Genomic DNA, 27,749 nt, shown 5'->3' on the forward strand with positions numbered 1-27,749 from the left:
TTAGGAAAATACATACAGCAAAGAGATAATGCCATATACAGTTTGTGTAGCCCATCATCCTATGCCTCTTATTAAAAACTCCTGTAATAATTGAATCATAACTATAGCTTTATTGTCTTTATAAAATGCCTCTTCTGATTCAGTCATAGAAAACCTTCAGCACTATTATTTAGAACAGCCACATACATTTTTAGAACTATCAAAAAAGTGCCACAAAATACCTTTCAGTAAGACTAACCAAAATGATTCAAAACAGTGTACAAGCTTTCACATTATCCAGGAAAAAAACCCTTTCAGGCCATGGTATAAAGGCCATTTTGTGTCTATCCTGCAGGATGTCTGCAGGGTGCTTACCTGGCTTTTGTGGGCATAGGGTGTGATGTTAGACTGCATCCTGGCAACCTGGGAAAAATAAATGAAAAATAAAAACATCATATTGAAAATATAAAACATTATGCAATGGATTCATTATAAATGCTACTCTTCCATTTGGACATGACCTAAAATGAAATTTGCCAGCACTTGGAATTTGCCTGTCACTCTTTCCCCCTGCATGTGCCTCTTGGAGTGTTTAGCAATGTGCTTGTGAACCTTTGCCTGCTGGCAAGTATTTTGCTCCCCACCATAGAAATATGAGCACTGAAAAGAATCAACACTTGCTTTTAACAAAACCAGGCAGTGGGGTGGGGGGGGGGGGAGGAAAAGAGACCCTATCATTTTTGTTTCTCTACCTTATGGACAAATATAACAAAAAAAGGATCTTGTGAGTACTCTGTCATATCAGAATCCCCATAAATTGGAGCTGTGGCAAGCTGTCTGTCTGCCAGAGGTGTGAACAAATGTGAACAAGTCCCGCTGAACACATAAACCATCTGCTCTTTACCCAATAGGCTCACTCCTCATCATAAAACTTAAAGAAAGAAAGAAAGGAAAAGAAAGAAAAGAAAAAAAGCCTGTACTGTTATATCCCTTCCTCCCTCCCACTCTCTATTGGGATACATAAAACTTCAGCTTGAGCATCAGAACAGCTCTGCGGAGAGACAGTGCTCATGAGCGGTGAGTCAGCTTCTTTATTACCCATCGGTAACCTTTCACTCTTTGTTTCCGGCATGCATCTCTGCTCCCCAACATACATACTTTGTTTTTTGGTCACCCCTGTCAAGCTGTAACTATTCTCTTTTGCTTTGCAGGCCAGAAATAATACAAAGGAGGGATTTGTATGCATTTTTCTGTGGGTTGATCATGCACTTTATCAAGGGAGCATCTGTTGGCTGACACTTGATCTTTTTGTTGCTTTAAAAAAATGCTCAACAAAGCTAGTGGAAATATCTCACTTCTTTAAGTATGGGATCTATCAGAATAGGCTGTTATCTAAACTGAACTTTACCTCCTAAGCCTGTAAGGTTTTCCTGTCATTAGATAAACTACAGAATATATTATGTTATCTATACAGTGATTTGCAATGCAGAACCATTTTTTTTACAAATGTAGTTGCTAGCAGTTTACCTGATCTTGCAACATGAGAATAATGGGACATTTTCAAGACAAGTTTCAATTAAAGTCATCTACAGCTGTTGAAACCACTCAAGTATATCCAAGGAACCTCCATATGATTGATGCGAGGTAAAAGTAATCTAAATTTCCTGGATTGTACTTCTGCTGTCCACTGGTATCTTACCCAATATAATTGCTAACATGTAAAGCATTGTGACGATAAACCCTCAACCAACAGGCATGCATGCCCATTGTCCTGCATGCCTATTAGTTCAGGTTTTAGCATTGTGCTGAAAAGACACGGAGAGGCCACCTGGGTGCTCTGGAAAGGAGGTGCCTGCCATGAGCCTACCTGGACGAGAGTGGCAAGCTGGCCAGCCACTGTGGACAGGAGGTGCCTGCCACAAGGTTGCTTGACCTCCATGGAAAGGAGACAGAGTGGCCACCCATCCCCTGCCAGCCAATTCTACCTTCCCAATGATTAAGCTGGCTCCTGTGGAGCACCACCAGTAAACTGCCAAACCGGGGGGGGGGGGAGGAGGCACCGATCAAGCCCATTATGGGGGGACATGTTTGCTTTCCCTCCTTGATTAGAGCCCATTGCATTTTCCCTACAATGGGTTGGATGCTGTGCAGAATGGACCTATGTTTATTTTTCCACCAGATTTATTATGGCAAAGCAGAAATTCAGCTTATGTAGATTCCATATTGCTGAGCTTGTCTTAGTCTGGTATCTAATATCTGCAAGGAAAAAGTTTCAGTTTTCAAGTAAACTTTTGTTTCACCTGTAAATTTTCTGGCTATGCAGTGACTCAAGTGTGATTTATGAAGGAGAGGGACCGTATGTAAGCATTTTATGTGTCTCATTTGTATGCATTCAGCATGTTTACTTTCATGTGTCACGTTAGAATGTCAAGGGATGGACCACTAAATTTTGGTGTCGTAATGTTAAAGGGATATGGACTGATGCACGAGCTAAGGGCATTTACATGTGATGGGGTGCGTACGGAACGCTTATATAAATTGCTAAGTAAATAAACTAAATATCCCAATGTATTTCTAGGTGGGTTTTGTTTCTTTTTTCCCTTTTCTTTTCTTTCCTCTCCCACTTTTTTGGTGCCCTTTTTGGTGCCCTTTTTTGGCATCTAATCCTTACTTGTAAACTGGTACAATCCACAAAATCTGCCCTACATTTCACTCCTTGTATATTTCAACATCTAATGGAAAGACAACACCCCAGTGACAACTAAGAAAGAATTAATACAGTCTAGTGAAAACTGTTAGATTACAATCTGCAGAGCTCAAAACCCCCTTTTTGGAACAGAAGCTTGCTGATGACCTTGGGACAGTCACTGTCTCTCAGCCTGCCTAACTCACAGGGCTATTGTTGTGAAGATTACAATGGAAAAGTGCAGAATGAGGTGCTTTCGGTCCCCACTGGGAACAAAAGTAAGGATAAATATCTAAATAAACAAATGATGTGTACTTTCATGTTTTTTAAGCACTTCATACTGAAACTGAAACAGATTCATTTCCCATCAATTATGCTGCATAAAGTGAGAGGTCATTTATTTTCCTGTTCTAGTATGAAGTGGGGCTGCGGGTATTTTCCCCCCTAAACAAAGTTGTAAGTGGTTGAGGGAGGTAGAACTTACCTTCCTCTGTCTTTCCCTTCATTTGGGCCCCTAATTTCACAGACTTCTTTTCTCACCTTCAAAGAGGAGGTGAAAGAGCCAGGCCACCGAAATGATGGAAGAAAAACTAAAATATAAAAGTAACACATGTCTTTGTTAAAGCTGTTGGCAGCTCTAGATTATACTCCCTAGCAATGGTAGAGTGATGGCTTTGACGATCTCTTAGCAACAGTAATTCAGATTTCAGAATTTGGCCTTTGCTTTCTGAATTCTCTTTGTGCTTTGCACATGCTGGAACGTTTGAGCGAAGAGCATGTTTCTGGCAGGGACTGCATCATTTGAATCTCAAGTGTGGAATTAACAAGATGCTAACACCCTATACAACACAGATTGCTGAAAGCATGCTCTCTCATAAACAACGTGTTGGAGACCCTGTTGTCCTTCCTCTGTTTTCAGACCAGCTGGATCCTCTCATGAAATTTAATGTATTTCGGAAACATCAGGAACTACAAAAGAGACTTGTGAAGCAGGAACAGTTGCATTGACACTCTCAGAAACAATGGCAGTGCCAACAAAAGCAACTGAGGCACCTGCAGTGAATGCAGTAACATGAGATTGAAAGAGTAGAAGGGAATTCACAGCACAGAACCTTGGAACCACAAAGTAGGCACCAGAGTCTAGTAATAAGGCTGGCTGTCTTTATTCTGGAGATGGTTCTGACAGGAGTACATTAAATGCCTGTTGCAATGCAATTGTGAAGTTTGCATAATTGACGCACCTGCAACCTAGTCCTAATTTGTTGATAAAGACTATCCATCATGGCATGATTTGAGGGCTGTGATGTCAGGGCTGTGGTAGGGAGAGTTTCTATCCTGACTTCTGAACTTGTGTTTGGTGCTGTGCTGTGAAAAGTCCTGGCATTAGGCCACTAGTAGATCATTTTGCCCTTAATTTCCTGATGCAGCCAAAATCTCTGCAGATTGTAGCTAAATTGAGCTGAAATACAGAATTATGTGAGGTATGTTTTTTATGCTGTTTGGCATTCCACCAAGCAAAGAAAATGGCAGCTTAGATATTCACTTTGAACACATTCTCACAAGGTATTCTGATCTCTTGGCCACGCAGGTCATAATTCTGTCATCCTAAAGTCTCATTTCAAACCTTTTCGTTTTGTATGACATTTGGCTGTTAATTCTATTATGTGCTAATGATTTTTTTAAAGTGGCAGCTATTGTTACATTAACTTTTGGGGATTTACTTCGATCAATTTGTGGTGTTATATGTGTGTATATGTAAACCACATTAAGCATGGGATTTAAATCAATGATAACAATTACATTCATTGCAGAGATTCTTCCACTGTTATATTGTGAATCTTCTCAATTCACCAATGTGCATGGCAGATGATAACAACTAATCAATGATAACAACTACATTCACTTTAGAGATTCTTCCACTGTAACATTGTGAATCTTCTCAATCCACCAATGTGTGTGGCAAACAAACAGCTGTCTTGAGCCTCTTGAGTAGAACTGTTGCAAATAAAAAAGACAAACATGACGTTTGTTTTCAAACATATAGAAAAATAAGGCTCAGGAAGCTATACCAGAGCCTATAGTACATTTCAGGGTTCCCAGGAGCAACTCCCTAAGATGACACATAGTGAAGGCAGGAATGACATGTATTTTGAAGAACTATACAAGTCTCACCATTCTGCCTTGAGTTCCAAGAACAATTGTGTAGTATAGATTGGTGGCCGAGGCTATTCCCATCTCAACAGATCTCAGAAGCTAAGCAGGGTCAGCCTTGGTTAGTACTTGAATGGGAAATGACCAAGGAAGACAAGAGTTGCTACACAGAGGCAGATTATGAAGAACAACTTCTATTCATCTCTTGCCTTGGAAACCCATAAGTTCCCATAAACTGGATGCAGCTTGAAAGCACTTTCCATCACCAGATCTTTAATAAATAATATGCTTTGTATCAACAGGCACGTATGTGAATACATTCATTACATTAAAAGCCCTCCCTCAAGATCTGTCTGCTGCAATACAAGAAGTATGGAAGAAGGATGTGTGGGAAAGGCTATTTCACATGCAAATTTATGCATACTTCAATTCGCATAAAATGTGTGATGGAGGGGAAAATGTATGAACCCTTAACTCACTCCCATCTTTCACAGCACAGAGACACAGATGTGGGTGAACTAATATTTAAGGAAGTAAATGCTTTCACTTAATTTGTGATAAACCCATTGATCAAAACACTGTCACTCAGTACAACAGATGGAGAAGTGAGGATGGTGTACTTGTTTTCATACACTACACTTAGATTATAAGTAATGTCAATATAAAAAAGGGTCTCCTTTTGATTGTATTCCTTATCAGTAGTATTAACACATGCTCAGAAGGACCATGGTTTGCTGGATTTTTAATGTCCCATGAGACAATGTTTTTAGCTCTAGAAATGTTAACAACCCCCCCCCCCCCGCTTCCAGCCCAAGTCAGAAGATGCTCATGCAACCCATGGCAACTATCTTTTCCTCCCAAGAGAGGCCAAACTTGCACTCTGAGAGTCAGTATGTAAAGATATATGCATGTCATTTCTGACTTTGCTTCTTCATTTCATAAGTGAGCTGTTCCCATATAATGAGCCATTTCTTTTCTTAAGTCATCTAAACAAAATGAGCAGGACTCTAAATTTCCTATTTAAGGCTGAGCTACATATTTGAGGGTAGCCACTTCTAGAAGTCTATACCATTCCCAGGCAGAGTGATGTTTTAAAAATTATTGTGGCAACCAATGTGCGATTTGCTTCTTCATTCCATTAACAGCTATGTGAGGCGCCAGTACTACAATTGGGTCCATATGGTGGGCTGCCTAAATGAGATTGGACTTAAGATGTTAAAAAACCAAAATAAATATCTGCTTCCAGTGCACAGCTGTTGCCCATTGTGGATAGAGCTGAGGCTAACCAGGGCCTTTTTGATTGTTAGCAATATAATGCTGAATCCTTAACAAATCCTTGGATTTGTAACCCATGTTCCCGAGAACTTCTTTGCCTCTCAGAAAACGACCTCACTTCCAAACAGCAGGTACCCTTCATATTGCTCTTCCGTTCAGTTATTTTGGCTATTTTATTTATTAAAAGGATGAGTTTTATAGCAAAGCTTTTAAAATGACAAAATAGATATGATAAAATCCTAAGCCATAGGCAGGCTCATGCATACATTAACAGTGTCTCAAATACCCCAGTTGGGTGGGAAGGTGGGGGAGAAAAAGATATAGAGAGATTGTCGAAGGCTTTCACAGCCAGATTCAACTGGTGGTTGTGGGTTTTCCAGGCTGTGTGGCCGTGGTCTGGTGGAAATGTTGTTCCTAACGTTTCACCTGCATCTGTGGATGGCATCTTCAGAGGTGTATCACAGAGAAAAGTCTGTTTCACACTGTGTCTAGTGAGAAAGGAAAGATACAGAAAACGGACACACACAGACCGGTATCTACATAAAAACTCCAATCACCATCCACAACAGAAAAGGGGCATAATCGAAACTCTGACAGATTGTGCAAAATGAATTTGTGAACCTCACCCGCTCCTTAATGAAATCAATCCTCAAGTCTGGACTCTGCAGGCTAATGGCTACTCCACAACAGAAATCAGAAGATCTTTAAGACCAAGAGAAACCCAGAGGACTGACGAGAAACAGCCCACTACAGGAAAAATATTTCTACCACACAGTATACAGAAAACCAACACACAGAAACCAGTATCTACATAAAAACTCCAATCACCAGATATAGAGAGAGTTTCTTCATTTGAAGTGGAGTGTCTCAAGACAGCAGTAACTAGTGAATGGAATAATGTGCGTTATGTACAACTGCCCATGTGCACCAAAAAGGACCCCACAAACATGCTTGAGCTACTCCAAGGCAACTTGAACTGCCTGCCAAACTATCATCTTTTAGCTTTTGAAGGCAAACAAGATATGAGCAGAACTGGTTGGTGGTTGAGGATTCCTAGTTATAATACAAACTAGTGGGGCCCGGCCACGTGTTGCTGTGGCAATTGTCCTTCTCATCACAGTCTGCAACCCACACAGAGGTCCATGAAGGTCCAATGATCCGCAGCATAGCCTTTTGGGGTGGTCAAATGGAATCTCTCTTTCCCTTTTCAATTCACATTGTTATATGGTGGTGTCTTTTTTTTAGTATAAGGTAACCCTTTTCATTCCACAACAGAACTGTCCAGAGTGCAAATCCTGCTGTCCATGAGGCTGGTTGACATGCATAGTCCTGGCTTGGGTAAGGCAGAACTGGGGCAAGGAGGCTATCCCAGTCAGGCAGCAGAGGCAGGGTGGTGAAATGCTCAGATCGAGGCCTGCTCCCTGGGTTCTTAAAAGGCCATGTGCAAAAGAAGCGGAGCCAGTAGTGTTGGTGCGCCCCCACCCCGCAGATTTTCTTAGAAGAAAAAGGCTAACTCCAGCTTGCTTTTAGTAAAAGAGAGCTGTGGCAAATATGGGTCAGGAAGTGGGTAAGTGGTGGTTGGATGTGAGGGAGGGCAGAGTGAGGTGTGTGAGGATGAGCTGGATGTGTGTTGTTTGGTAGCAGTTGGTGAGACACAGAGAGTGAAAGTTACCTGCGTGTGAGGGGGGGAACCCCACCTGACGTCTCACACGGCAAAGTGTTTATGTGTTTCACTTCCACTTGTACTACCTAACAGTATTACCTATTTACTGTTTTCAATGCTCATCTCTGACCATCTGAGCGAACATTCTAAGGGCATACCAAGCCCTCAGGCCACAGACATGCTGCACGAACATTCTAAGGGTGACAGTTAAACACAGCCAGCTTCATGGCCTGGTGCGCCAGGAAAAAGACGTTTTACCTGGCTCAGGTATGGACTTTCGGCGATTTGAAGGTCTGATTACTTGCCCGCAACAGGGAGGAATGTCATGTGAAAATTTGGGGGCGATCCGTCCAGCCGTTTCGGCGTTAGGGCGTGACTAACAAAGTCACTGTTACCTTTTTATATATATAGATAATGAAAATACATAGTGTTTTAAAATAAGAATGAATCTGGGCAAAAGGTACAAACTGCACTCTCTTCTTTTCCCCCAGAGCTAGTTTACCATTAAGTAGAGGCCACTTTAAATTGTTCCCCAACAGAGTGGTTATCCCATGATGAGACATTCAGATTCAGCCATTAACCAGAGACCAAGTGAATGAAGTGACCTTTCTTTGGCAATATGGATGGTGCTATTCTGAGACTCTACACACAATCCATACATAAATGGCTTTAGGCACCATATGGAAAAATTTAAAACAGTTTTCATGTGGCAGCCATGCATAAATCATGGCAAGAACTGTCTGTAAAAGCCCTTTGTTATAAGAAAAGGCATTTTATCAATGTTCTGTAGAGGTCCTCTAAGAAACTATGCCTACCTAAAAAAACTTTAATGGCTTTGTGATTTTATATGAGTTACACAGTGCAGTCTGCTTCTGGGAACAATTCAAGGTGCTGGTGCTAACTCTGAAAGTTCTATATAGTTTAGGACCAGCAGACCTGAAGGACTAGCTACTCCTTTACAAACCTATGAACACTACAGTCATTTTCTTAGACACAGCTTTGGATGTCCCTACTTTCTCAGATTAGATGGGTGACCTGGGAGAGGCCTTCTCAACTGTGGCACCAAAACGTGTTCCCTGGAGAATTTCTTCTGTCCCATTGTGTTGCTGTTCTCCACCAGCAGGTGAACACTTTGGTGTTTCATCTGGCATTCCCTCTGTGATCCCTCCTACCTTCCTCATTTTAACTGTTGTGGTTTTATATGTGTACTTTAGCTTGATTTTATTTGCGGGCAGATGTGCAGATCTTTCCTAAGTGAATAGCCACAGGACACATTCTGGATTAAATTGGGCTGCAGTCCTTTATTAATGCTGAAGCTGGGCAAGCAAGAGGAGTGCATCTTATAGCCGGACAGCATCCCAGGTGACCCAGCAACAACCCCAATCCTTATTGGGGAGGACAGAGAGGTACCAGGCCGCTGGGCGTTCACCCCCTTGCATCCCCCTAACTGCTGGGATGTCAGGCTTGCCTGCAGAGGCCTCCGTGGCATGCTCCATGAGCCCAACCCACCCCAAGCCTCTGTTGGAGGTCCCCAACCACGGGGAGGTCTGTCATGTGATTTTGGCATCCAGACAAGGATGCTCTCCTCTGCCCAAGCTGCCAGGACTGTGACTGAATAGCAGCACTGTTGAAAACCCTGTCCCTAAAGAGGGAGGGAAAGTGGGTCAGTTTGCTAAAGGTGCCAAAAGAGGCTAAAGCAACCGTGTGCTGCCTAATATATATAGGGAGTGTGCTCCACCCATTGCCCATGTGCGTGATGCATGACATTGCCGGGTTGTCAGGCTCCGTCGTTTGGCTGCCCAGGGTCATGCATGCTCCTTACCCAGAGTTCACCTCGTGCCCTTCCCCCTGTCGCAATTATGGACCTTGTTGATTCAAGTGCCATTATTTGTTTAATGTTTTTTTAATGGTTTGTAAGATGTGTTTTTAGTATGCATATTTTTAATCTATTAGCCACTTTGATGGCCAAGATAAATGCAGAAAGGCTGGGTATAAACAGGTGTTGTGGGGTTTCCAAACTGTGTGCCCATGTTCTTGTAGTTGCTCCTAACATTTCGCCCACATCTATGGCTGGCATCTTCATTGGTATGTCACGGCAAGATGTATGCCACATCTCGCAAGAAACACATCTTGCTGTGGCATGTGGAAAAAACATTAGGAGCAAAAACTACCAGACACAGCCAGAAAACATATGACAGCCAGTTGATTCTGGCCATGAAAAACTTTGACAATGTGTGGGTATAAAGTTTGTAAACAAACAAACAAATAAATAAATGAAATCTCCAGGTAGTGGAGCCACTAAAACCCATCTTAAACAAGATTCTTGCTGCATGAACATTTGGTAAAGATTTGCTTACTGACCAAGCATCATATTTAAATAGAAGGGTGATAAACTAGTCTCAACATTCTGTGCCTTCTGGGCATGCTCAGTCCCTGTCAAGCTCCCCCCACCCCCCGCCCTAGATTCAGTTAATTTACAAAGTATTTTTAAAAAATTGCTGGAAGACTACTGGATATGTAGAGATTTCTACCTTGTTTGTTACTTTTATGATTGGCATGGGGGTCAGCCATTTAATATTATTAAATACAATGTCTGCACATAATTTTTGCATAGTTTGCATGGCCTTTGTGCTCTTGCAAAGCCCATTTGCCTTTTGCATATTTTAATTTATCTTTACAGACTGAACAGGATATGATGTGTTGTGACTTCTTTTGACTAAATTGCTTGCTGTTTTAAGCATCTACTGCATTTTGCCACCAGAGCAGCTGTGTTTCTGCAAGGAGTGAAGTCATTCCTACATATTCATTAAGTGACTATATTCTGCTGACATTTCCCCCCATATTAGACCACCATTGCTTCAACCAAGAGGGAAAATTTGTTTGTTTATTTTTTGAAGCAGTGACTTCCATAGACTCAAAATATCTCGAAGTGCTTCAATTTCTGTGCTTTCTAAATTTTCTAACAGGGTTCAAAAAAACCAAATCCAAAATACCAAAAAATGCAGTGACTACTCTGAAAATGTTGATGTGTCAGTAAACTGTGTTTGTATCGCTTGTCCAGGCACAGTTAGAGCAAGCAGAGTCCCAGGGGTGCCGGAAGCATCTCAAAGGTTTGCCTTGGACTTGGCTGATGAATGAGCAGTTCTGGGAGGTGATGAGAAACATAAACTATGCATGTTGCTGTCTCTCACACTGCTAGCCCCAACAGTGTTGCCAGTGATTGAATGCTTGGGCAAGGATCTGGCCCTGGATGCCAAGCAAAACAGTCTGAAGTGCTGCTGTTGGTGTGCATGCCAGGTGAAACTGAGAGAATATATTAAATCAGGAACTTGAAATCAGGGAAGAAGCTTTATTGTGAACTTCTTGCTATCATGGATGATAGGATTCAATTTTGTATGTTTGTTTGGGTCTGTGTATGAGAGAGAGAGAGAGAGAGAGAGAGAGAGAGAATAATTACATTGTGAAACTCTATGGCTGTTTCCGCACAGGCAGAAAACAGCACCCTAGGGACAGTAAAACACCATCCTTGGGGCGCTGTTCGCACAGCTGGCGCTACCGTGCTCGCCTCCCTCAAGTGGCGCGAAAATGCTGCTTTCAAAACTCACTCAATGAGTGAGTTTTTTTTAAAGCAGCGTCTTCCACGCACTGCCATGCAAACAGCAGCAGGTGGAAGGCAGTGTTTCCCCCCTCCACTTTCTCCCCCCTCTTACCTTCTCTTGGCTGCTGTCCCTGTAGTGAAGCCAGGGGACACACCTCCTGACCTCTTTCCCTACAGGCGTCACCATGGCTAAGGGGGCGTGTTTCCTGGCCTCTCTACAGCGACGGCAACCAAGAGGAGGTAAGAGGGGGGGGGGAAGCGGCATGCCCCATCCAAAGGTGGCCCTGCTGGGTCTTCGGGGCTGCTGGGTCACTGAGGCCATTTGCAGAATGGTGTGCAAACGACCTCAGGGGGTGCACCAACTGCAGTTATGTTGGTGCACCCACGCTTGCTTGCCTGTGCGGAAACAGCCTTAGTGTTTATCAGACATCTAAATCACTGTGGATTCAGGCAGTAGGGTACAGAGAGCTAAAAGGGCAGTGAAAGTAAAACTGAAGTTTGTAGTGACTGAATTTGACTGCGACAAAAGCAAGTTAACCACCAAATGAACTGAACTAAACCAACCCATTTTAACCAAATAGAGGGAGGGTTGGATCAGCCAGTTTTTTCTTTCATTCTTACCTAACTCCCCTCCTTACTACACCCCAATTGTACCTGCTTTTTGTCCATGGAGATCCCACAATTCCCAGAATAATCTTTTTGATTTGCAAAGGGACCATCTCCTCCCTTTTTAAGCAAACAGAAAATCTTTAACAATGTAGTATCCAGTTCATCTTATTAAAAAGCTTGGGTAAAAACAGAGCACAGGACAAAGAAATCACGAATGCATGCTAGTTGATTGCCATTAGGTTTTCATGAGTTTATAAATATATTGATAATAGATTTTAATGGCATTGTTTAACTATAAATAACTTTGAAGCCTTTATTCAGGTGGTCTCCGCATGCTGACTTCAGTTTCTGGAAACCGGACAAAGTGCACAATAATTCTCTTTTGATAAATGTTTTCTAACCTGTGAATTACTGGGTAATTCAATATTGAAGATTATAGAGAAAAAGTGTTTACCTCAATAAGTGCCTTCCAGCCAACCACCTGTCAGAACAAATAACTGAATGCAACAAAACTGCATTTAATATGAGGCTAAGTGACAGAGTTCTTGACCTTGAAGCCCTGCTTCAAGCATCGAACAATGCATGTTACATCTGCACATGAAATTGTGCCGTCTAGAGAGGCTGCTCTGAACGTGATCCTTTTGCAAGACATTCTCATCCATCCGTTGCACCGATGAACTTACATGAAAGATTACAAAAATATTTAAACGTGCAGGAAGTGCTTTTTCTGGATATGGGAATATTTGCATAATTTGTTGCTGACACTGAAGTTCTTATCAATACGAGATTTTCAGTTCAGATTTTTTTGACATCCGCCTTAGCATTTGGTGGTGGAAAAACAATGTATTACTACAGAAAGTAGTTCCCCGGTCCCAAGTCAATTCCAATTTACTTTTTATTTAGCTGTGTTTTGAAACCCGCAATCCAGAAATCACAATGACTGCATTTCATCCACTAATTTACCATAACACAATCATAACAATACATAAACATTTGGCTGGCTTATGTGCATTTCTAACTGGTCATGGTTACATTACCAATCAGGAATTAAATTTTGATGTATACTAATGTAGCTTTGGGATTGCACAAAACTTCAGCTTCTAGGAAGCGAAAGAAGGAAAGACCCTCATGTACTCATTTCCTCAAACTTTGGGAATGTTCACTTGGTGGAAACCAAACCACCTGGTTAATACTTGCATGAAAACTAGCATTATTGAGTTCTGAGCTAAATCTTTAACAGATTAATTATGCATTATATGCAGTTAGATCACTTTCTGACTGTTTCTGCCCAGCACAAATAAAACATATTAAGACAGGAAAATAAAATATTTTCTGCAGGAATTCCGCAGTTTTTTTTAAGCATAAAACGTTTTGGAAACATTTTATTTACCCACAAAATATTTTATTTGGATCTGCTAAACTTGTGATTTTTTCCCCCAAAATGTTTTCAAAATGTTTCCTGCCTTCTGTGCAGAGATCAGGAAACACATGCAGGCCGGCAGGGCCTGGGGAGGGTAAAAGCTGGCCTGTGTGGAGGCCAGGGGGTGGGCTTGGGGGGCAGGGCTGCCTGCCACGAAGCCCTGTCCCTGGCCTCCATGCAGGCTGAGAACCACCCTCCCAGCCTCTGTTCAGGCCGGCAGGATCTGGGGAGGGCAAAATCTGGCCTGTATGGAGGACGGAGGGCAGGGTTCAGCAGCAGTGGGTGGCCCAGGTGGGCACCGTGGCTGCCTGCTGCCGAGCCCTGCCCCGCACCTCACTGCAGGCCGGCTCCTCAGCAGGCCTGCTGGGAGGCAAGGGTAGGGCTTCGTGGCATGCGCCCAGAGACATGGGTGACCCCATGTCCCTATAGTCTGTACACCTCTGTTGATAGTCATGTTAGTCTGTCTATAGCAATAGAAAAGACCAAAACTCTAGTAGTAGCCTAAAGATTAACAAAAAATTATGGCAGGGTATGAACTTCCATGAAGTGAGCCATGACTCACAAAAGTTCATACTCTGCCAGAAATTTTGTTAGTCTTTAAGGTGCTGCTAGACTCTCACTCTTTTCAGTTGGTGGAAACATTAATTATATTCTTGGATTTTTCCACACCAAATTCATACAACCTTAAATTGTGCACTACTGCTGCCTCGAAGTTAGTTTGATCGCTTCAGTTAATGGCTGGATCAATTCTCCAAAGTGGTTAGACGCTTTAGGAAAATTTTTTTCACAAACCAAACACTGATGGAGTTGCAAGAGAAAACAATCAAATAACAGCGTCTCTACATGGCCAGATAGAATGTGCTTTGAATTTTCTAAGCATTTGGCATCATTTGAATTTCCCCTCAGTTATGAGAAGAAGAATCCTATTCTTCAAGAAATAATGTCCTTTTCAAGATCAGTCCTCTGGAGATTAATAGGAGAGTGAATGAAGGTATTAGAAGTGAGTCCTTATTTTCAAATAATTGCCAACACAGCTGCTAGAGAAAACATCTATAAAATAAAGTAAGATCTTCCCATAAACCACTCAATGTCTTGGCACAGCAAGTTATACAAGCAGAGCTGTGCTGTGTTTTGTGGCAACAAATTTTTGAGTCACAGCAAAGCAGGAAGTTAAAGGTCATAGGGGTAATTTCTGCTTACGGTTACACATTTCAGCAAGTGAACATTCCACACGGAATCTCCTACATGCTTTCCTCTGGATACAGAGGATGCCTGCCAGATTGTTTGGAGGGATTTTGGAAGAAAAACAGCAGAAAGTGTGAAGTGACTTAACTGCAGGCTTAGTTCTGCTCTCCAGTACATTGATGCAATCCCAAAATGCTTTAGACTGACTTCAGTCCTGCAGAACTGAAGCGAAGTGTGGAATCTGTGCCGTCATCTCCTTTCCAGCTGGTTGTTTGCTTTCCTGTGTATGGATCTGAAATGAAAACAAATATGCAAATGGCTCAGAATAGAAGACAATTTTCACAACCAAAGGCACATCAGAGACAAGGGTTTATGAAATCAGGACATATGAAAAGAACTCTGCCCTTCTCCCCAGTAAGAACTCATAAGGATCATATTTCTTCTTGCCAGAATTCCTTGCATTCTTTTTCACCCAAAAATCTACTCTTAGGCACACCCCTACTGCCTTTGATGAGTCCCCCTGCCATATTAGCCTTTCCAAGACTCTTTTGCAAGTGGAATACAGAAAACAACTAAGTTTTTGATTTCAGTTACCCCCATGGGTTTACGTTCTCTTTTTTACTGCATTACACATGAAAAGGAATGAAAAGTATCATTGCAATAGATGTTTAATTGCTGTGCCCAGTCTTGGATTCCTGAACACAAATCAGGTCTATTTCACCTGAATTTTACCCCTATTACCTTCTCCCCATCTTCCCCACTTGCTTTAACATGCAAGCCCGGCATGGAGCCTGGAATTGGCAGGCAACCTGAGCAGAGCTGCATGACAGCCTCAGCCAAGGCTGATGTGTTATCTACCACCTTCGATCCTTACATGGAGCCCAGAGATGGTGGGCAGCCGGAACAGAGCTACATGCTAGTCTTGGCTGAGGTTGGCTAAGGTTGGCTCTGTTGCTCACTATTACTCACTCTGAGGTTGGCTTTGTTACTCACTGCCTCTGAACCAGTGGTGGGATTCATATAATTTAACAACCGGTTCTGGTGGTGGGATTCAAATAATTTAACAAATGGTTGTTTACAAGCATCATTTTAACAACCGGTTCTGCCGAAGTGGTGCAAACCTGCTGAATCCCACCACTGCTCTGAGCCCCACATGGAGCCTGCAGACAAGGTAAGTAAGGGAGAGGGGATTTGCCCTCAGTGGTGGCATGCTGAAGCAGCCCCTGAATCATGTCAAAAATTCAGGGATCTCCTTTTTGGTTCTGTTTTAATTGTTGCCGTTTTGTTTTGGGTGATCCTCCCCATAACAATAAGATATATTGGGTTTTTTTTTCTTCAGTTTGGGTTTTGCTGAACACATGGCACACATAACAGAAGAATGGACCCCACTCTTAGATGAAGTAGAATGCATTCCAGCAGTTGTGCTGCAGCCAAGTGTCAGCTGTGGCTTGTCAGTCTGAGGTCAAGGGAGACAGCAGTCCCAAGTCAAGGTGGGCACAGACATTGTTGGAAAGTCCAAAGTCAAGGCAGGCACAGATGTGGTCAGGCTGTCCAAGGTCAGGTAGTCCAGAGTTCAGGCAGGCAAGACTAAGAATGGGGGTTCAAGGCATGGAGCAGGGAACCAGGTGTGTAGAAACACACTTGTTGCATCCCAGAGTGTGTAGAAATACACTTGTTGCATCCCAGAGAAACACACTTGTTGCACCCAAGCAGAACCAAGCCCAAGTCAGGGTTTCTATAAGATGCCCTTTCTAATAAGGCCCAGATGCTGCATAGTCTCAGTCCTCCTCTGATGTTGCTACTTCTAGCTCACAGAGCCTTTTGCCATATCAAGCACTTCTATGTAGGCACTTCTTTTATTACAGAGCTGCTGTGCTATTTCTTCCTTTGTCTTGTGTGTGCACTGGCTCATCACTTAGTTTCATCTGGGGCTGCTGAATGCTCTCGCTGCTGCACTGCATCTAGCTCAGTCTTAGCTGTCAGGAATGGGTTTGGCTATATTAGTCGGATCTCCTCTTGAGAAGATAGTTCCCAGTTTATGGTGTCATCTGGCTCTGCATCTGATTCCTTGTATCCTGGGGGTTTGTTCATTAAAGCAGTTATTTAAAATAATAACTGGAAGTCCAATGCAGTTGAGGGGGGGGGGCAGAATAGCCATAGAAAACTTGGGCTCTCCCCAATGCAAGGGTGGGGGGTAAAATGGTTCCCAGGCCCTGGAGATGAGCTGTATTTTCAGGGGAACAACAGGTCTCACTTATCTTGGGGAAGTTCTTGTTGAATATATAATGAAAATACTATTCTACTTTTATTTCAGATCCTGCACTCTTTTGTTTTTGTGTAATGTATTGGCCTTAATCTGTGATGTAAATCCCATTTAGCTATCCTTCATGATATGTAGGTGTTGCATGTTCAGTGCTCCAGGCCCCTGCTGTCATCCAGCTCATAGAAAGAGATTGACAGAGAAAGTACCTCCATCCTAAGACAACTTCATCAGCTGGCTGACTGCAACAAGAGGCATACAGGGGTATAAGAGAAAGTGGATATTTATTTGTTTTATTTATTTATGTATATGCCACCTTTCTGCCCTCACAAGATCTATCAAGGCAGCGAACAATTAAAATATACATGATAAAATCACATTTTAAAATTTTTAAAATCAACCCTCCCAGTACACATCATTAAAACAAATTAAAAGTGGAGTTAAAATATGACATTAAAGACATCAAAACATCAATTAAAACACTGGTCAGGAAGGAGGGGTCACTGAGGGAATGCCAAACAAAACCAACAGAAACCTCTTCACCTGCTAGCAGAAGATTGCAACAGAATATCCCTGAAGGGAGAGTTCCAGACCTTTGGTGTCATGACTAAGAAGGTCCTCTCCCAGACCTAACCTTAGAAAATGATCCAGTCAAAACAGGACCCCCAGAAATTAGTACAGTGGTCAAATTGATACATAATGAAATAGGTGGTCCTCAAGGTATGTTGGACCCAAAACAAATAGGGCTTTGAAGGTCAAGACCAGCATTTTGAATTGTTCCCTGAAACCAACTGGGAGCTAGTGTAGATGAGCCAAGATTGAAGTGATACTGTTCCTATCCAGTCAATTCAGTCAATATCTCAGCTGCTGTATTCTGTACTAATAGAAGTTTCTGAACACTTCTCAAGGCCAGCCCCACATTGAGTGCATTGAGGCCATACACCACAGCGGCCAAATTTATTTGCCCAGGAAGGGCTGCATATGACTAACCATTCAAAGCTAGTAACAGGTACCGTACTCCTAGCCACATTTCCCACCTGCTTATTCAGCAGTAGGCCTGGGTCCAAGAGCACCTCTGATAATTGACCTGTTCCTTCAAGAAGAGTGCAACCCCATCAAGAGTGGGTGCTACCTTAAATCCCTTGTCAGATCTTCTGTTCACCAGTAGCACTTCTATCTTTTTGAGATTAAGCTTCAGTTTATTAACCCACACCCACACTCCAAACATGCCTTCAAATACCAGTTCAGGATTTCTACATCCTCTTTAGGATCAGCTTTGAGCACAAGATAGAACTGAGCGTCATCTGCATATGTTTATAAAATCGCTCTGAAAGTGGTTGTGGAAAGTCTTTCTTTAGCTGTTTTTGTTTACATTAATTCTACGGAGAAAGGGAACTGACTAAAATAACTAGATGAAAAGAAGAAGAAAAATGACTTCTGTACCTGTATAGAAAATATTGTCAAATGAATATAGCTGCATCTACAAAGGGATTAATATATTTTTTAGAATTTGTATTTTTATAGTGTTTTTTCATTTTTCCCATTTCCATTGTTGGTGCTCCCAATTCACTTTTTTAAAATGATACATTCATGTCATTTTTTGTTATATGGCCTTTGAACCATTTTTGTGCTGAATATGCATCTGCTGCAGAAACAGACATAAACTATTTCTATTGTATTTTGTTAGCATGTTTAGAAAAGAAGTGCTATCCTGATTGGAGAGAAACCACGTCAGAAACTGGAATGTTCAAAGACTGAAAGAGAGTGGTTATGAAACCAGGTAGGATTGCTAAGAACTTAGGACGGCTGGTCTCCTTTGTATAATCCCTTATGAGTAGAAAGTACTGGCAGTTTATGATATTTTTGGTAATATCTTTATTTTTACAAATAAAACTATAGGGCATGGAAAACGGGAAACCTTTAAAAAAGCACACTTTTTGCCAAAATGTTAGTGGACGCTTGGATGGTCCCGCCACCCCAGATTACTTTCATTCAGTGCAAACCTCAGGTCTCTCTCTCTCTCTCTCTCTCTGGCTGTTTCCACACAAACTTTTAAAACATTTTGAGACAGGAAAAAATGTTTCCTCCATGGAGTTCCACATTGTTTTTACCCCATTTGGTTCCCAAAAGGTATTATTTGCAGCCTCAAAATGATTTAAAAGAATGTCCTTTCAAAACTGTCCTTTTGTTGAAATATTTTGAAAACAACTTCAGTTGCCTGTGCAATCTCTTTAAGACATTTTCCATGCCTATATGCTGTTCCCAGACTTCCTCCTCAGCACCATTTTCTGGGCTTACTCCTTTCTTCCTCATCTGTTCTTTTGCAGCATTTCTGTTTTTTTAAAAAATGGGGAACCAATTAAATTTTTGAAGTATTGAACATATAAGAAGTAGAAAATTGCAGCATGAAACTTTGAAGCATTTATTCGACACAGAAATAGAAAAAAGAGAGGAAAAATAATGTAATGGCAGCCATGAATCATTTCGAGGGGATGGACATACATTGTTGTGGGGGGGGGGGGGTTTGAAAATGTTTTAGAAATGTTTTGGATTATTTGTGTGGAAAGGCCCTCCCTTTGCCCTTTGCTACCCAAATTCAATGTGCGCAGGCCATTTTTCATAGTAGCCACCAAACATTAGTGCTCATTAAAGAAACATCTTGTAGCACTTTAAAAAACCTAAGAATCTTTATGCATAGAAACTCCAACTGACCATTCATTTTAATTAGCAAATAGTAATTATACAAAAGATTGCCAACCCATTCTTTGATTCAACGCAATTATATTTCCATCACAGAAAGACATCTGATCTTCTTCCATTCTACTGTGAAGTCAATCTTCATTCTTTTATGGCAGAAGGCCTGCGGTAGGCAAGAATACAGCTGTACAATGGATTGCATATCCCTTTTCCTTCCTCCCAGTAACCAAAGCAGCACCTAATCCTTTTGGCTTTAAAACAAAACAAGAAAAGATTCTCCTCAATCAAATAATCCCCTGCCATTATCAGCGAGACATCCCTTTCTTGTCTGCGGTATTTTGCAGCTGTGGTGAAGAAGCTCACAAATCATCCCTGAAGGTCAATGAAATTGATAACTTCTGCTTTTGCTTGTAGGGTAGAGGTTCATCAAAGATCTATCTTCTGAGACATTCCCACTCACTGTTGACAAGCAAGGGGGAGTTGTTGGTGCCAATTGATTTCTCTTTGATTTCTCTGCTGCATGGAGCCTTCAACGTGAGAGTCAATTTAGAGTCAAAAGCCCTGAAGTGATTTAATAGCTTCTGTGTGAAGAACAGCAGAATCCAGTAGAGCTTACAAATCTTGAGTGTGGCATGTGCTTTGGCATGACTACAGACCAAGGCTACAGATGCTGGGCTCATTTGCCCTATTATCCCTTTCAAAGAGGTGACCTCATAACAAACAGAAGGCTAATATTTGAAAACAAGAAATGGCTGTGGGGATTCAGGCACAAAAACAAATCCACTTTTTGTTGTTGTGATTACATAGTCACCACTATTAATTCCAGGAAACAGCTATCACAGCAAGTATTTGCTGTAATAGCAGATTAAGATTCCCTTCCAATGAAATGAATGGCAACATGCCCAGTGAATGCAGTATTGTGCTTTGGGTTCCTAAATATAGTCTCTCTTCCAGTCTTATGAGAGCTGCTTCAAACATCACATCTCTAAATGCACAGCACTTCTATCTAGGAATTAGCAAACAACTTCCTCGGTTGATATATTTTCTGCATTTTCCATCACATTGGTATAGTACATTGAATGAAATATTTATGTTTGTGTGAATGTTAGTCACACATGTTGCTTGGATGCTAATACAAATACTTTCTGTTTAGTAATATTTGAAGCAGCCCCAGTTGGTGGAAATTTTAAGGAAGTGAGAAGAAACACATTTTAAGGAAGTGATTTATTTTGGGACGTCTTCAATTGGGCTATACATTGACAAAATTATTTTAATTCTGTACCAAGACTTAAGAAAGGAGATGTGTGTTGGTTTTAAGAATTCTCAAATATGTTACCATGAGATTCAAATCAGATGTCTTCCTATTGTTCCTATGCATAGAAAATGGCAGATTTTCTTGAGCAGACTTTCACCACCAAATTGTATCAAAATATTAGGGAATCTCCCTAATTTTGAAGTATGTTGAACAAAGGGATCTGATTATATAGCACCTTGAATAAAGTATATCCAGCTTTCCTCTCAGCATGACAGAAGGAACAAAAATGGCTTCCAGTTTTATGGAGCAGTGGGGTTTTTTTTTTACCAAACTTAGGCTCATTCTGCACATGCAGAATAATGCACTTTCAAACTGCTTTCAGTGCTCTTTGAAGCTGTGCGGAATGGCAAAATCCATTTGCAAACAGTTGTGAAAGTGGTTTGAAAATGCATTATTTTGCGTGTGCGGAAGGGGCCTTTGTTACACCAGAGTGTAGTGTCTGTCAAATAAGATGCCCATCAGCCCCACCATTTGTGTTGTGGAGACGTAGTAGATTTTTTAAATTGAGGCAAGTTGACGTCACATTGCAGTTGGTTTGCTTGGGGTATAGGAGGGAAGTGGATTGTGAAGTCTGTCTGTGCAGAAGTACATGCTGCAGAAAAGCTTCATTCTTCTGCCAAACAATGTAGGGGTAACCACATGAGCAGCATGAATGATGTTTTCCTGGACTTTGGGGGTCAAATAATGTGCACACAATAAACAATAACAGACAAACTACTTGGAAGCACATTAAAGGGAAGGCATAAGATCAAACAAACCAGAAATTAATCTGCACACAATCCAAAACAACACCAGAAATATTACCTTTTCCAAACTATCCCAACCCAGTGACCAAATGTCAACTCCTCACTAAATTAATAAATTTGTAAATTAATAATAAAAATGGATCAAATGAGTCTAAGAAAATCCTTTTGAGGGTGTGGCCACTTTTGTGGCCACAGGGTGGTGGGGGCAACAACAAAAAGGACACCATGGGGGATCCAGCCAGCCAGCCAGCCAGCCAGCCAGCCAGCCAGCCAGCCAGCCAGCCCCCCCCCACACACACAGAGAGAGAGAGAGAGAGAGAGAGAGAGAGAGAGAGAGGAAATACAAGAGGGACAAGAGGAGAGATTTAAAAATATACATTGAGAATGATGAGTGAGAGAAAAATAAAACCAACACGATGGTTATTTGAATCTGCACAGATCCAATAACCAACCAGAAGTCCTGCTGGGCAGAAGACCCACCTGGCATCTCCCACATGCTACCAATATTTGGCAAGTACCAGGAAGGGCAGACTAAAATGACAGACAATGGTCAGAAATTCTTCCACTTTTGAGGCAATCAGATTAACAAGAAAATTCCTTTATGAGAAGCATAAGTTGGAGGGAGAGGCATAAGGTGAATAAGGTGGAGGGAGGGAGAAATGACATCTTAACTATAATGGGAAAAAAGCAAGTTGGACAAAAAATCACAGCTGGCCCATAGAAGAACTGATTGACCAACCCATTCTGTAGCAGGGTCCCCACCCATTGAGCTCACCATTGTCAGATTGGATCCAACTAGATGGCCTCTCTCAACTTGTTCCCAACCCCAAGATCACAAATGCAACCCCGGATAAGTTCAGAACTGTTGCTTTTTTACATGTTTACTGAGAATTATTGAGTGAGAAAAATCAGCATGACTGGGATCACCGCAAGTGAAAGAATTTATTGTCTAACCAGTTGAGAAACTTATGCTGAGACTATTCTACAATTTTTAAGTTATATCCAGGAATAGCATTGCAAATTCAGACAAGTTCTCAAAAGAGGCCTTTGCACCAGGTTCTACTGTCATTATTAAATTTACACATTCTTGTGTTCCATTTGCCAAGATGATGATCTCTGTTGAAGCATGCAGGAAGCACTTCACCGCAGAATATTCTAAATGAGGATATATGTATTAATGTCTACTAATACTGGTTCAGATGTTCAACTCTCTTTGGCTGTATACTTAATAATACTGAAAGATCTAGGCTATCTGCTGTTTTATTTCTTGTGTATGTTTTGAATTAATCACACAGGATTAATATTTGGTATTAATTATCTTCATAGCTTCAGTTCCTGCAAACCCACCAAGAACAAGGGCTCCTTTCAACTACACTGTTCAATACAGACCTCCTCTTTCTTGAAAGAGGAGCAATGCAAAGGAGATTGTACATTAGATAACACAGATGACATGCAAGAAACACACACATCTGGATAAATACAATAGAACAGGGTCATAGCAACAGGAATGTTATTTTCCCTTTGCTTATGTGGAAAAGGTAAAGGATGTGCGTGGGGAATTATTGCATAGCATTTGCTCATCATGACCTGTCGTTAAAGTTCTTCATATATCTTTGCACTTTATGGCCAATCCATTCTATATTATTAGCTTGGATCTACCTCACACTGGGCAATAAAAGAAGGCCAACTAGAACTGTGGGAAGTAGACAACCATATGAATTGAATTTCTGTATCATATTTACCCAAAGCAGTACCATCCAGATATGATCTAGTTTCTGAGCCAGTTGAATAACTGAAAATTTTTGTAACCCATGAATATCTGAAATAATTAAAAAAATGGGAGGGAGGAAGAAATATTTATTTTCAGGATTATAGTATGTATAAATAGGTGTACCACCTCCAATCCCCCCATTGTTTTTCTTAGATGACAAATGAAATGGAAGACATTCTCAATTGACAAGCTCATCATACAGTGACAGTTGCATGACACCTGAATACCCTTTTTTCCTCCTTTCTTTCAAGATCCTTTGTTCTAATGATCTTCAGCAGCAGCCTTTATTTCTTTAAGGAAACCATAATGGAGACATATTTGTATTTTTCAGCATCCCTGCCCACATTCCTCAAGGTCTTGCTTCAACTGATGCTCTAGCTGCTGTTCTTCTTTTGAACTTAAGAGCACATGTTGTCCATTCATTAAAATACTGCTAGCCAAGCTTATACTTAGCTGAACACTGTGTCAGTCTCAGTGATGGGGCATCTTCTACTGTGCTGTTGCTACACTGTGGCCAAACTCAATTGTTCAGTGTACTAGCAAAAGTTTTCATGGTTAGAATCAACTGGATGTCGAGGGTTTTCTGGACTGTGTGGCCTTGGTCTGGTAGTTTTTGTTCCTAGATACGGTTTGCCTGTTATCTATGACTGGCATCTTCAGAAGCATCTTTAGAGGCAAGATGTGTTTCTTTCCTACCACACTATCACTTCACACTGTTCCATAGAGAGAAACACATCTTGCCTCTAAAGATGTCAGCCATAGGTGCAGGTGAAAAGTTAACAGCAAAAATCACAAACCACAGCCACACAGTCTAGAGACTCACAAATCCAAATCAACTGTTCCTTTCTCACCCTGGTCAAATGGGTGAATCATTATTTCCAGTTGTTTCTGAGCAGTCTGTGGGTGGGGTGGGAAAGAGGCTACCTCACATTCAACATGGTGTGAAAGACAAATGACAATCATAACACCTATAAATACACTGATGAAAATGAAACAACAGTTCTACTTGAAAAGGGGCTGTTGGGTCTCAAAGATTATATCATGGTTTTTCTGTTTTTCCAGCTTCACATGTAAATATTATTGCTGCTATTTCCCTATACCCATAGTATACATCAAAAGTTTAGTTATACTTCACAGTGGCATGAGCTTAAAGGAAGACTAGACAGCTTATCCATGTGGGCCTTGATTAGAACTTCATATTTACCACATCATATTTCCCAGACTTCCCAATTGGTGCCACCTGGTAGCTTCGATAATTCTATTTTAAATAAAGCCTCCCACTCAATCACTATGTATTTTCAAAAAGATATGATTGTGTTGGAGTTATATTTGGGTTTTCATACAAGGTATATTTACTTTGAACTTGTATTTAACATTTGCAGCATTTAACTCCTCTCTTCCCATTATGTAATTAAATCTGCTTTAAATACATGGCTTGTTATAAAGATAGACCTGGTAAGGATAATTTCCTGCATACCAATCTCTGCTGCTCCTGTGGCTTAGCTATAAAGCCAAATGGCTCTTCTTTCTCCGGTTTTATGTCAGGGTTATAGATTGTGAAATCTCTATTAAACTCAGATATAAACCTGTAAGGAAAATAATTAACCACATGAAAAAGGGGTGCTAAGAGGTCTTCATGATTAATTTCCTTAAGAAGTGATTCTGACTCAGACTGACTGAGTAATCCAGATATATTTTCCTGGCTGTGTATTTTGTGTTGTGGCAAACAATGCACTTACTTTTATCCACAGCTAAAGGACATATTTTTACACATAATATAAATCATACCACTATAGCCATCTTTTATAGCAAAGAGCATCTAAATGTGGAACACAGAGTCTTGTATGAATGGTTTGTGATGGAGTTGTTCAGGATAATTCCAATGAGTTTTGAAAATATATATATATAAAAGGAAGCAATAAGGAGCAGCCCTGATGGGATAATGGTATCCAACCATGTCTAAAAGGATAACCTGAACTGTGAGTTTGGTCTCTATAACTTACTAAGGCATGAATCCAAAACATGAAGGCAGAATGAAATATAAGACTACCTTATGAAAGGCTCCTGTGCTGATCTGTCCCAATTCTCTCAAGAGCCAGAATCATTTTCTCAAAAGCTAATGGCATCATGTACCGTTCATGAGTAAATCAGTTCCATACACGATCCTTCCTATATATAGAACTGGCAAATAAAATTATTCAGCTCCAGGAGTGGTTGTGCTTTTACTCCCGGACTTCAAATGAGCAAAGAAAAACATTTAAGTTCACAATATCCATTGAAGTGGTTTCTAAATCTTTGCAGAGATTTGGATACTTTGCACAGATACAACAAATAGGGCCTAGGTAGGATATTTTATACAATATCCACTTTAGAAAGGTGGATGCTTTCTGTGGGGAAAACAACTTTGTGTGGATATGGTAGGTATGTAACTTTCTGAAGCGTATTTAGAATTGCAAGCAGCTGAATGGCGATCCATTTTAAGAAATTGTGCTTGGCTGTTAGCTATGGATGTTTTAAAAAATGCTCTAACGATTTGGCTATAGCTACAGTGACTGTCAAACTGATTTAACTGGAACAGTTAAATACTGTTCAAAGATTATTTGCAAAACACCAGAATAAAATATTTTCTATACTCTTACAGTAACAGCAAGGAAAAGTTAAGCATTTCCATTCTTTTATAGTGATGCTTCTTGGGAACTGTTAATGTAGACAGTGAGTTAGACTAGCACTGTTGGTTTAGGCATTTCTTTGGAATAAATGAGTGCGTTGAGGACACTGATCCATTAGCCTTGTACCAGCCTTCCCACATGAAACAAACTTGCTAGGATGAGTCTACCAGAAAATACCTCAGCATGCATGTGATTCAGTGCTCTGAAAAATGGAGGTCTTCATATGGCATGCATAAGAAATTACTTCTGCCTATGTGTGCATGTAGGATTTCATGCAAATATGACTTTTCAAAGTGTGGAGTTTAGAGTTTGTGAAGATCTGTTTGTTTCTACCCAAAGGAACACTGAAGCAGGAACTATGTCATGATGGGTTGTGAAAGTCGTGTCACATAATACTTGCGCTGACCTGGATAGCCTAGGCTAGCCTGATCTTGTCAGATCTCAGAAGCTAAACAGGGTTGACCCTGGCTAGTAGTGGATCATGGAAAATCTCCAAGGAATACCTGGGCAATGTAGCAATGGCAAATTACATTTGAATGTCTCTTGTCTTGAAAATTGTACAGGGTTTTCAGCTGTGATTCAACAGTAATAAAACAGTGTTAAATGATGAAACCAAATGGGACAAAACATTCACTATAGTTGTATAATGCACAGAATGTTGGACATGGACTGGAGAGATCTGCATTCAAATTCTGGGTTGGAAAAAATTGGCCACACTCATCCATGCACCTCCTCCTCCTCCTCCTCTAATTATATCAAGATTAGACTACTGTAATGTGCTTGATATAAGGGAGCCTTTGAAGATAGTTTATAGGATCTGGCTAATACGAAATACTCATGATGCCACAGATTTCACAGCAAACCAGTCAGCAGTAAAACACACCCTGTTCAACACTCACAATCAGATTGAAAGGCTGAAAGGCAGTCAGACAATTGGTCTGATCAGCTTGCATCAAGCCCATCAAACACTTGTTTGTAGCTGCCTGTTGGTTAGAAGCTGACTCCAAGCTGACTGGGAAATCAATTGAGAGTCAGGTTCTGGTTTCCTAGAACTTTGCTGTACTATAATCTTGTCATGCTGGGAAACAGGAAAGCTTCACAGGTAATTGGAAGCTGTCTTACAACAGATCTGGGATCACCTGGGAATGGGCTTCTGATCTAACCTCCCCTGAAAAATTGCTACACAGTGTCATTGGAGATCAGAAATAATCTCTGGCCCTTTCTGCATGGGCCTCTATGCGCCCTCACACCGGCAAGAATTCTGCAGGTGTGGGGGTGGAGGCCGTTCGCACGCAAGCGTGTGAGCGGCCCCAGCAGAGGCCGGCGCAGGAGAAGCGGCTCCGCACGGAGCCGCCTCTTCCCCGTCCCTCTCCCACTTACCTCGTCGCTGTTGTTGCCCTGCTGTCCTCCTAAGCCCCACCCATGCTGCCCTCCGACCTCCAGGGGTTGGAGGACAGCGAGGGAGAGTTTTAGGAAGACAGCAGGGCGACGACGGTGACGAGGTAAGTGGGAGAGGGACGGGGAAACAGCGTGTTCCTGGCGATGCTGTTCGCACCGCGCCGCCGGGAACACGCTGTTTACTCAAAAACTACCCTTTAAATGGCCTGACGCCACCCTGAGGGAGGGGAAGGGGAGCCAGGTCGGCGCTGCTGCGTTTCAGCAGTGCTGCCTGTGCGAACGGCGGCCTGGGGACGGCGTTTTTGCTGTCCCCAGGCCGCCGTTTTT

At 41.5% G+C, this 27,749-nt stretch overlaps 1 long non-coding RNA gene across 1 annotated transcript; it reads left to right on the plus strand.

The window, feature by feature from the left end:
• The first annotated feature begins 850 nt into the window (after positions 1 to 850).
• Positions 851 to 20,344, plus strand: LOC125438216. The gene is made up of 3 exons (XR_007245311.1): positions 851 to 1,056; positions 18,514 to 18,606; positions 19,623 to 20,344. It is a non-coding gene; the product is annotated as an uncharacterized LOC125438216 (long non-coding RNA).
• Positions 20,345 to 27,749: the final 7,405 nt, after the last annotated feature.

This window comes from Sphaerodactylus townsendi, linkage group LG08 (assembly GCF_021028975.2).
Source record: "Sphaerodactylus townsendi isolate TG3544 linkage group LG08, MPM_Stown_v2.3, whole genome shotgun sequence".
In the NCBI taxonomy this organism is placed as follows: domain Eukaryota; kingdom Metazoa; phylum Chordata; class Lepidosauria; order Squamata; family Sphaerodactylidae; genus Sphaerodactylus; species Sphaerodactylus townsendi.